A 12,421-nucleotide genomic window follows, 5' to 3' on the forward strand; every position below is an offset into this window, starting at 1 on the left:
TAATCTTGACCCATGGTGGCCACATTGTTTGGGTCCCCCTCTTATCCCAAAAACCCAAATAAAGAGCCTTGGGGTGTGGCTGGACACCTCCCAGGGATTCAAGGTCCAGGCTAAGAAGGTTGGGGCTACCTGCTATGCACTGCTCAGGGTCCTCAGGAAAGTTCTGTCCCTCCTTCCTTTTCCTGGCTGGTCCAGTCACTGATTCGATCGCGGCTGGACTATGCAAACGCTATCTATTTGGGTGATCCAGCAGGTACCATTCAAATCCTGAAATCTGTGCAAAATTGTGCAGCCCGGCTCCTTATGAATTCACCCAGACGTGGCTCAGCGAAGGCGGCACTTCGATCGCTCCACTGGCTGCCGATTCAGGAAAGAATCATATTTAAGACGTTGTGCATGGCGCATAAGTCCATCGGTAATATCGGCTCTATCATTCTTCAGCCCTTGTTTCGCCGTCATCAATCTCATAGATCCTTGAGATCTAATCAGCGAAATTTGCTGGTAGTACCTAGGGTGAAGCGAGCCCGTATGGGCGGCCGCCAGCTCTCCTTCCAGGCAGCCAAGGGTTGGAACAAACTCTCAGATAACATCAGGCTTGAAATTAATCATCTTGCTTTCAGGAAGTTATTGAAGACAGTTTTGTTCCATTGATTGTCTTCTTCTTGTCCTCTGGTCTTACAGCGCTGGGATGCCTAAGGGTAGCCATGCGCTATAGAAGAGCGTACTCATTCATTCATTCATGTAAAGACATGTACATAATCAAAGAGGGATGGGGATTTAAAGGTGGAAATTATCCTGTATTTCCAGGGATTTATTTTATATGTGTAAACAAAGCTTTTTATAGGTTGCCTGATCATTGGTACGGGACTTGTTATGTGGGTCTGGTCTTTCCAAAAATATTTCATGTAGATAGAGGAACTAAAGGAATTCATGAGATAGGTAAACTATTAACACGCAGAAGAAGGGAAAGTTTTGCAGAGATAATAGGTGACATTTTTATCCAGCAGCTCGCCTTTTTTTTCACTGATTCAGGGGCAGTGTGTGCTTGTGTGTGAATGTGTGATTTGCGGTGCTATGAGCCCCACCGTCGAGTAAAATAAGTACTCCTGGGTTAGTGAGATGAGGTTGAGGGTTGTTTGTAAAGCCGCACTGCATCATATCCAGTCTACCCGTCTAACTAATGACCTCACAATACATTGTGAAACAGAGTACCCCAGGTCAAACAGGATTACTTTAGAAGCCATCCGAGAGTCATTCGAAGGTCATCCAACTACATTAGAAGTCATTTTCACATCATCAGACATCATCAAGCTCTTGAAGTCATCAGCAAAGCTGAAAAGTTCAGCCTGATGATTTGAGGATGACTTGAAAAGGAGTACCTGTTGACTTTAATAGGTGAAATTATTCGTAATGATTTAAGGATGACTTGAAGATGAGTATCCAATAACTTTACAATATGAGATTGTTCCTGATGACTTTGGGATGATTTCAAAAAAAGTATCTGATTACTTCAAAGGTACTATTGTCTTTTCAATTAGATGTTTTTGCTTCTGGTGATTTTAACAGGATTTTCTTGTCTATTTAGAGAGCATGTCCACCCCTTTTGTTTCAGTTTTTCTAGAAAAATGCAAACTGTTGGATGATTGCATGATTAATTGCGGATAAACGCAAAACGACATATACGTTTTCTATTATACACAAATGAGCATACAATGTGCTTAACACATTTTTTTTTTTTTGTCACTTTCTCTTTGTACAAAACATGTAAAATAAGTATGCACTGTGAAAGGATCAATGCCTAACATTAATAAAGATGAACATTGGCCATTATATGCATAGTCACTGAAGTTAAGGGACAATGAAGTATGAAAATATGTGGCAGGATAGACTAAATAACGTAACAAAAATAAATGCTGCACATTATGCAATCATTGAAGGCACAATATGCAGCAGAATCTTTATTTAGCCATCTGATATTTATTGATTTGCATCGCAAAATAATACACAAAGTGACAGAAACAAGCATCCATCAAACAAATACACAAATTATTAAATATTTTATTTAATTCACAAACAAATGCAAAGATTTTTTCTTTACTTTTAATGGGAAGGTGAAGCTTTTCTAAACTCAATTGAGACCACCCATTGGCCGTACTGTATTGTATTTGATGTACTTGCACTGCTTCCAAAAACCAATGTGAGGATACCAAATGAATTATTAGCTGCACATTTATAAAAATGTTTTGATATTTCAGTTGTACATTTTGATTCTAAATTGATATACACTTTATTATTTGGCCAACATTTCTATGTTTTATGAGCTGTCTAGGACACCTGCGTAAGTGTCGTGGACCCCTAGGTATCCTTGGAGCACAGTTTAAGAATGCTTATCGAGATGATTTCTAATCAAATGTGCTATAAAAAGAGACGTGCATGTAGGAGAACTTTCTGTCATGATTTGACTTAATCTATTTCAAATCAATTTGGCATTTCACTTACAGATGATTCATTTTCTACATGAATGTAAAAACAGGCACATTTTATCATTGATGAACTGGTTCCCTGGTATCATAGGATTCACACTTAAGTGGAACCATAAGTGCTTACACTGAATGACTCTACCATAGGCAAACACTTGAGGTTCTGTTTTATATTTTATTACACTTTGGTCTCTCCTCTGAATCAGAGTGTAATTTGAGCAGTAAACAAGAAGATTGCTTTGTTCTAAAAATATTTTGTTATATGCTACTACATCCGAGCCTAAAATACGAGTGATCTGAGTTACTGCTATATATTCATTCTCGGTTAAGCTGTAAGGGTATGTAGAACCAACACTGTAAAATGCATTTTTCTATGTTTAAGTATCGCTGTCTCTTTCTATTATATAAACACATCCTACTCTAGTAAATCAGCCCCAACACTATCAGGAGGCAAATGATTTTCCATTAACACAGGTATTAATTGTATCATATTTACTGCATCTAGAATTTGTGTTTTTATGCCTACTGTACTATGCACATGTTGTAAGAGAAAACCACTAAGATCTTCAAAAACAAAACAATTAGCAGTAAACAGAGGCCCTGCTGCTCCTACACTGTCTACTAAGTCAACCAATTGATGAACGTACATTCATTGTTAAAATTATTTTTTCATATTAATCATTAAACAGTTGCACAAGCAAAAGTAAACACTGTTCTGCTATATTTAAACCTTCCTGGCTAATGGCATCATTTAATAGCTTATGAATTGCTTTCATAAGTACACAAAAGTGTAAGTAGCGTGATCTATCTAAAACATGTTTTAACACAGGCATTCCATAAAAGAAAAGAAAGTTTCGAAACTCTGCGGCCTTCCAATATGGTAGTTTATCAACAGGCCGTGGAACTCTACTAACGTCCAGTGCGGGTTTTATCTGTTTCAAATATACATTAACTACACAAAAAAAGTATGAATGATGCTTATATTCTTTAGTGAACCAGATGGTCATCAACAATTTCATAATGCCACTACAGACACCATGCATGTAATCAATCACAAACCCTCTGGTTACAAAAAAATGTTTCAAAAACATGAACCACATGGGAACTTTGATCCCTCTTACACTGTAATCAGAAAGTCCACTCTCGATATTAGCTATTGCACTGTTTACATCAGATTTAATAGTATTGAGTGTCCTTGGTGGGCCTTTTGGGGTTTCAGCATTGTAAGGAAATACTCTACAGTGCCCGTTTCCTGAAACAGTCACTTTACCCTCTTGTAGACAATGCCAGCACCCAAACTTCCCATTAAACTGGGTACTGTTTGAAACAAGACAACGAGCTGGTAAATCACATGTGATTGTCAGAAGTGTAGCGTGGCAAGTAAAACTACAATTGTTATGATCTTTAAATGACACTCCACTTTCCAGCTGTGCAAGTTCCTTATATAATGGTTTTAAGAAAGACAACATTATTGGCTTTTTTGTGGAAACCCAAATACCATACAGTAATATATTTTCACTCTGCTTTCTTTGAGATACAGGCAGCTCATTTACCAATAAGTACACTTACCACATTGATATTTTGGAACTTTTGAATACAGGAACACCATCTGTGTTCATTGCAAATGAAAGGCTGTTAGGGTTTTTCAGGAATCCACTCTTGATTAAATCCAAATACATTTCCCCATCATATACATCTTTCATTGTTTGTTTCTCATTCTCCATATAGTGATCAAATCGATGTTTCCTTATCTTTTCTGTGAAATGATTTCGCCTAAACATAGTCTGTACCTGTGCAATTAGGCTATGCTGAATGAAATAAGACACTGAGTCACTTTGAATCAAATCTTTCAAACAATGTTGGTTAGGACACGTCTGAGTGTTTTTATCAACATGTGTATAGCAAGTGGCACAATAGTAAGTAATATTTGGGGCATTAACACTTTTTTGATATATTTGTGAAGGTGATACATAGTTTTGAACATTCTATTATCACGTGGCAAGAGCAAATAGATGAGATTCAGCATATTGCCAGCTGCCTCATCACTCAATCGAAAACGAATAATAAAGCAACAAAGCAATCGTATGACCACCCATAAACATTTGTTGGAGCCCTCAAAAATTGGTGAGGATTCATCTGTGGTATTAGTTTGATCAGAACAAATTTTAAATTCTTCGTACTCATTTTGAATGGTATATCCAACTTGATCTATAAGTTGTTCAAAACCAGAATCCGAGTCATTAATTAAATCATCTTTAAGCTGAGCATCCATTTCACCTTTAAGCTGCTACAAAGTGTATCCCAAACAGCATCAATTGGATCTTCATCTGTGTCATATACTGGTGGGGTATAATCTGGTAATGCAGTACTGTTGTCTGAATGCAATGTACACTTCTTTGCAGAAGGTGATGTATGAAGAACTGTAACAAAAGAAAATATGTTATTGTACATTTAGTAAGCAAAATATGTTTAATTAGATTGTAAATGTGTTATGTGTCAATAACCAAATACATTTTCTGTGGCATAAACTCAATGTGGGTTGATGAGGAACTTCATTTTTGCAGGTGATGCGCTTTCAAACTCTATACTTTTATGCATCAAATTGTTAATGCAAGCGGTATAAAAGTGAGTATATAATTTCATACTGTACCTTTGGGGATAATGTCATCTGCTGTGCTTAAAGTCTGCAAGGATCCTTCTTTTACTTTCTTTGGTGCTGCATATTGTATAATTTTGTCATCTGCTTCCTTAATGAAATGTTCTGTCTACTCTCATGCAGAAAAAGACCAATTAATTCAATTTTGCACTTGGTAACGTGTAGCACAGGACTTTGTGCAACTTCTAAAAGTCAAATCAGACAAGCTAGTTTGGTGACTTATTAGGTTAATAATTTATTCTCAAAACTGGACAATTTAACTTTGTGATCATGTTAAACTTACTGCGCCATTTGATTCCCAAACGCATTGCTTTGTCTCTGCGGAACATGAATTTGAAGATGAATACAGTAATATATTAAGTGTATCGATAACATTTAATTACTTACTTACATTTTTTCTTCTGTTATGGCTTGCCTAACTAAACGACCACAAGAAAGAAAACAGCATGGTACGTCAAAAATCATGAAGAGCAGACTATTCTCTTTGCAAGGAAGCCTGTTTCACGCTGCTGCCTCAAAAAGAAAGATGAGCCATCTGAAGTACTATTAACTGCATCTTAGAGTCTCTGTATGTTGGACAATTGATATCACCCTAATCTCTTAACACAAACCTCTATGCAATTTGAGGCAAATGTTCAGTTGAAAGTGACTAGTGTAGAAAGCAGACTTTAATACAATTGTCATTATAGAAGAGAGTGTCTTCTGATGTTACTGGCCGTGTGAGTAAATATTGTTTTGTAGAGTGAAGTGTCCTCTGAACAGATTTAGTGTCATGTTTTACAATGTGCGATTACCTCTAATAACCATTTTTTGTATGGCCCACATTTCTTTCCTTTTCTAAGTTGTCCTCCTTCATTCACCTGCATCATTTTTTCTGCTTCCAATAGTCTTGAATAATTATTTGCACATTCAACAGATGTACATACTGTGGAGTACAGATTGAAATACACTTTAAATATGGAAATTGAGCTGTGGGTCTTTCTCGCAGAGACAATACTTTGAGTTCCTCGCCTGGTATTATTCCACTTCGACTTGGCATTTAAAACTACTTGCCAAGCCTCAAAATCCCCTTTTATTTCATATGTCACCCCAGACAACCCTTAGGAGCAGGGAGTCATTTAAATAAAGGTCCGACATGTGTGCTTAATCATTACACATCCTGTTTCCACAAAGAAGGACTAAATGTCAAGTCAGTGAATATATATGACTCCAACCACGATCATCCGCAGTGTTGCCATTCACTCGGCCACCTACTTAAAGTGGATGATCTTCCGTAAATTTGGGGAGGCAACTTTAATTGTATATTGGACCCTAACAGTTACCGCTTCAAGGGCCATTCACATTGCCCTTCTGCTGCCGCTGGAGGAACAGTCGATATTATCGACCCGTACAACTGCAACAATCACATTCGAGATCAGGTTACTCAAAGATCCTAGAGGATATTAAACACTTTATAAGTATTTAGCCAGAGATATTGACTTTGCTTATGTCTTTAAGCTGTGCCTTACAGAAGTTTGCAGCATGCTGAAAAGTTATAATAAGGAAGTGTCAAAAGCATTTTTGTTACCTTATATATTACCAAGAAAGCATTATGTACAACTGAACGACCATATTAAAAAACTATTAACAAGAAATAATGTTTTTAGTTTTTTTTTTCCTTTCCATACTGGCCACTTCCATCTGTCTCTCCCAATGGTTGCCTGTTATGGTTTTTTTTTCTTATTGGGGGCATAAATACCAGGAGGGCGAAGGTTGCGAAGTAGTACCTATATAACAGTCAGAGAGAGAATCAGTCAGTGAGTGACAGAGTCAGTCGGTGAGAGAGTGAGTGAGAGAGAGCGTCAGTCAGTCAGAGAGTCAGTCAGTCAGTGAGAGAGACAGTCAGTCAGTGAGAGAGACAGTCAGTCAGCGAGAGAGTCAGTCAGTGAGAGGGTCAGTCAGTCAGTCAGTGAGAGCCAGTCAGTCAGTGAGAGAGATTGAAAGAGTCATTCAGTCAGTCAGTGAGAGAGAGTGGGAGAGTCAGTCAGTCAGTGAGTGAGAGAGCCAGTCAGTCAGCGAGAGAGAGATTGAAAGAGTCATTCAGTCAGTTAGTCAGTAAGAAAGAGAGAGAGAGAGTGGGAAGGTCAGTCAGTCAGTGAAAGAGCCAGTCAGTCAGTGAGAGAGTCAGTCAGTGAGAGAGTTAGTCAGTGAGTGAGTTAGTCAGTGAGTGAGAGAGAGAGATTAAAAGAGTCATTCAGTCAGTAAGTCAGTGAGAGAGAGAGAGTCAGTCAGTGAGAGAGAGTGGGGGAGTCAGTCAGTGAGAGAGTCAGCCAGTCAGTGAGAGAGTCAGTCAGTCAGTCAGTGAGAGTCAGTCAGTGAGAAAGAGTGAGAGTCAGTCAGTGAGAGAGAGTGGGGGAGTCAGTGAGAGAGTCAGTCAGTGAGAGAGAGATTGAAAGAGTCATTCAGACAGTCAGTAAGAGAGAGAGGGTCAGTCAGTGAGAGAGTGGGAGAGTTAGTCGGTCAGTGAGAGCCAGTCAGTGAGAGCGAGATTAGAAGAGTCAGTGAGAGAGAGAGAGAGAGAGAGAGAGAGAGAGAGAGAGAGAGTCAGTCAGTGAGATATAGTGGGACAGTCAGTCAGTCAGTGAGAGAGTCAGTCAGTCAGTGAGAGAGAGAGTCAGTCAGTCAGAGAGAGAGAGAGAATCAGTCAGTGAACGAGTGAGAGTCAGTCAGTCAATCAGTGAGAGTCAGTCAGTGAGAGAGTCAGTCAGTCAGTGAGAGAGTGGGAGAGTCAGTCAGTGAGAGAAAGAGTGAGAGTCAGTCAGTCAGTCAATCAGCAAGAGTCAGTCAGTGAGAGAGTCAGTCAGTCAGTCAGTCGGAGAGAGATTGAAAGAGTCAGTCAGTGAGAGAGAGAGAGTCAGTCAGTGAGAGAGTGCGAGAGTCAGTCAGTGAGAGAAAGATTGAGAGAGTCAGTCAGTCAGTGAGAGAGTCAGTCAGTCAGTGAGAGGGAGAGAGTGAGTGAGTGAGTCAGTCAGTGAGAGGAGAGTCATCCGGATCATTGGGAGAGAGCCTGGTACGTTCAGGCACCTGCTGCATGGTATGCAGAGAAAATGGGGAAGTGGAGAGAGAAGGGGGGCTGTGCATCCTCAGCAGACAGCCAGGTGGATATATGTACCTGCTGCATGTTATGCAGCGATTGATGGTGGGATAACACTGCCCTACCCAACTACAACAGTACTTGAGCTGTCAAGGCTCCTTGACAATATTCAAGGCTGAGAATAGGAAAAAGCCTGGATGTAAGGATTAACTTTCTTTTTAGAAGTGTATAGGGTGTGAGCTGGGCGTGATTTCTGTGAGGTCAGTGACAGTGATGTGCACTAAGCAGTTGCAAAGATGTAAATGACGGTTTTTAAAGTGGAATTTTAGTAGTGGCACTTATTGGTATAGCACTGTTCATACATAATACGATTTCACAATCTAAATTGTATGATTTATTGTCTTGGGTGAGAAAGCGATCAGTGGGAATTTAAACCTATATTCTTAAGCCTAGTGGTGCAGATTTACAATAACTGGTGCATCCCTGCATATCAGCAGGGATGCGCCAGTTATTGTGCGTCACGGCTGCGCCACCATGGATGCTAATGGACAGATGCGTGACACGTCTGCTGCCGTAAAGGCAGCGCATTGAAGGAGTTGCGTCGCAAGAGCGACGCTGCTCCAGCAAGGCTCGGGGGTGCCCTATCTTTAAAATGTTGTGTCAATCCTTACGCCTGCTTCCACAGGCGCAGGGTTTTGATGCAGCATGGCCTCAAAAGTGAAAGAGTGAAATCTTGTAGATTTCACTCAGTCACTTTAAGGAGGTGTTCCTGCGCCGGAACGCCCCCCACCCCCCACCCTGCGCCGGAACGCCTACATGTGGCGCAGGGCTTTACAACGTGACGCATCTCCCAGATGCGTCACGTTGTAAATACCCCACAGCATGGTGCGGGCTTTGCGCCACGGCTGCGTCACAAAAGTGACGCAACAGCGGCGTAAAAGAGGCGCAAGGGGCTTGTAAATCTGCCCAAAGAATCTTGTCCACAACATAGTAGAAGTTTGAAAGAGGAGTGTTTTAATTATTTGTCTACCAAGTTTAAAACTTAAAGCCCTATTTTTGTTCGGAAAGTCATGTAAAAAAGTGCCTTGTAAAAATTGTGGGGAATGAAAGAATTCAAATTAGAAGGAGATAATATAACGCACTCTGAAAGAACGAACCCATGTAATAATAAAAATAATACACAATGTTCGCAATCTCATGGCTTTATATGTTAACGTTGCTCAGCAAGAAGGACATTTTAAATGTGCAGAAAATTATGTTTCAAAAACATTTCCACATCAAGCTGTTCGGCCTACCCGTGCAAACTTTAAAGGCTGTTGTGTTCTATCTAGGACCCCGATCAATATTGTGATCCTATGCCCCTAATACGGCTATAATCCATCCATACCCCTATAATGGCATAAACGATCAGAGCCATATTTCAGAAACTCGCCTCTGCAGCTCATTACAGTATATGACACAGCAGAAGCCACTATCTAAGATTCCTAGATTACACACCGAGTTCTTTCACCAGATAAAACCCCCAGCAACCTGGGAAAGCCCCGCTTGCTATGTTTTGATTAGTAATAGAACTCTAATGAGCACTGTAAGAACGACCGGTTCTTAGTGACATCTTTATTGACGTCTTATGTCCAAAAACTTACATCAAACAAGGCACCAACCTAAGCAAACACAGCGGTGGTGATAGAGAATACAGGAGCAGAACAGTTGTCCCTTGCAGAGCCCAGCAGATGCGAGAAGCCCACGGACGCTGCCCCTTCTCCTCCTTGACGCGCTGAGAAAGACGCTGTCTTTTCTCCTGCCGAGAAAATCCAGCTCCGGTGTTTCCAGCCTACCCTTGCGGGTGACTGGGATATCGAGTCCTGAGAGGAGATACAAGACCTCCAACATTCTATTCCAGAGGTACAGTGTTGACTAAACCCTTAGAGAGAATTCTTGAAGCAAACTCTTGGCAAAACCAACTTAACTTAAACTGCTACTTACTTACTCCCTTCCACGTATTAGGCTTAGGTCAGGTACACTGGGCGTAGTTAGAAGCACCAGTTGAGTACGTTAGCTAAATGTATATATGAATGTATATATTTTACTCATTTTAAACCATTGTATGGCTAAGAAACCATATCAATGCTTTTACAGTATTATTTCGCAATCCTCCTTTTACTGTACGCACTTTTTATAATAACAAGTCTTGCAATTGTGGCAATTCATTTCTCTTGCATGAGAAGAACGACTGTTCAATAAATAATACCTTTTTATTGAAAACGCCCGTCTCTCTATTCTCTGCATCCTGTGAAAGTAATTATTGCACAACTGACTGAGTGAAATAGCTGTCTATTGTTTCACACGACTCTAGAGATTGACTCTTATTCTAAGGAGCAAAGTTGTCATGTTTATGCGGTTGTTGGAAAATTGAATCCCTTCTTGTCTGAGTCAGGGGAGCTGATCACTTCTTATTCAGTCAAGAAAGTTTACAGTGACCTCTGAGCTAGTTGGTACAAACCCAATTAAGTTTAGCATAGTCAGTAAAGACCTGGAAGACCGCACTTCTACGTCTACACTGCTGTTTATGTTATTCCAATGTGTAGGGCCTATAGGGAAAATAGGAACTACACTACAAGGCTAGGAGGATACATTTATTGCATGCTGCTTACTTTTAAAATCAAAGAAAATAAGAGGCTGTCCAACCACAAATCAAGATGAGTTATCGTAGTTGGCCAGATGACTCGAGTAAACTCAAGAGTACTGGGGCTTAATCTGTTTAAGAAACCCTGCATACATCGGAACGCCTGATTTCCCACTAACGCCTCCGACGCCTGCCACCTCTGGGAGCTGTGGAGTCAGCTCCCAGAGGTGAGCCAATCAGATGCAACTGTTTCAATAAGGAAAGCGGCTAAGCTCAGCAAGAGTAATTCAAGGCCTTGCACATCATATTTATCAGTTACATATTACATCACACAACATTCCCCACAAACAAACTGAAATAACTTACAGATCGCATCCCACTGAAAAGCTATGCCTGCCATAGCTGGGACTAAATGGACAGCAGCTCCCTGCTCCGTTAACTGTAGCATCCAAATACACACATAACCATTAAATAACCAAAATGTTAACATTCACAGCATGTCCTGCTTGCACACACCTTTAGGCATATACATGAAGTAATCAGGTAGACTCGCAAAGCCTACGCACATCCGGGAGCGCAGGAAGTGACGTCATTGCTTTGCAGCAAGAACGAATGCAGCTAGGGCGCAATGGCCATAAAAAGGGCACGATGGATCAGCCTCGGTTTCTTTATTTTCCAACTTTACCTTCTGAAAGCAAGAAAACTTCATGGATTCCACATATCTCAGGTAAGGCATGCTGCAGCTGAGGTTCAGCTTAAACACTCGAGATAGGCCGAGGTGCATATTGACGCGGTACCAGCACATACGTCCCATGCAGTCAACCGCACCCCCGAGCTACTGGAGAGCCCACTAGCCAGTGTTAATTACCCGGATTCTGAGCATGGGGCCTTGCCTAAAAACAGAGCAGGCAGTCCTAGACTCCCGGCCCCTGGGCTTAGTGTGCTGAGTCCTGCCAGTAATGTTTAGCTGCCCCTCTACCCAGTGCCACAAGGACTAGATTTTGTTTTAAATATATCGCAGGGTGGGAGCCCACTAAATCGAGCCACATTTAAAATATGAAAGGGAAACAATTTTAAAATCGGGGGAGGTACAGGCTCGAACCTGCGTTCATAACTTGAGAGTTGATTGCTCCAACATTAGGCCACAGCGTTTCCCACCAAAAACGAGTGAAATATTTTGTATTGTATACAACAAAGTGTGAGTTGATGTTTATGTATCTGAAACAGATAACACCCATTGACAAAGCCAATAGTCCTGGCTTGTTGTAGGTGTAATGTTACTTGTGTTTTATTGCACATGAATGGACAGAAGCAGCTTAATTTGAGTGGGGCAGCTCTGTGCAAATGAAAGATCTTTGACCTCAGTGAAATCCTGTTTGTTTTGTGCTTTGCAATGAAGGGGGAGCCTGCAGGCCAGGGTCAACCCCAATTCTGAGCCCCGGGCCTCACATAAAAAACAGAGCAGGGAGTCCTAGACTCCCGGCCCCTGGGCTTAGTGAGCTGGGTCCTGCCAGTAATGTTTAGGCGCCCTTCTACCCAGTGCCACAAGGACAGGAAATATAGCGCAGGGTGGAAGCTGTTGGACTTGG

General features: G+C 40.9%; 1 pseudogene; it reads right to left on the reverse strand.

Annotated features, from left to right (window-relative positions):
• Nucleotides 1-2,543: 2,543 nt before the first annotated feature.
• Nucleotides 2,544-6,212, reverse strand: LOC147712775 (uncharacterized; annotated as a pseudogene).
• Between the last annotated feature and the right edge of the window lie 6,209 nt (nucleotides 6,213-12,421).

This window comes from Lissotriton vulgaris, chromosome 5 (assembly GCF_964263255.1).
Source record: "Lissotriton vulgaris chromosome 5, aLisVul1.2, whole genome shotgun sequence".
In the NCBI taxonomy this organism is placed as follows: Eukaryota; Metazoa; Chordata; class Amphibia; order Caudata; family Salamandridae; genus Lissotriton; species Lissotriton vulgaris.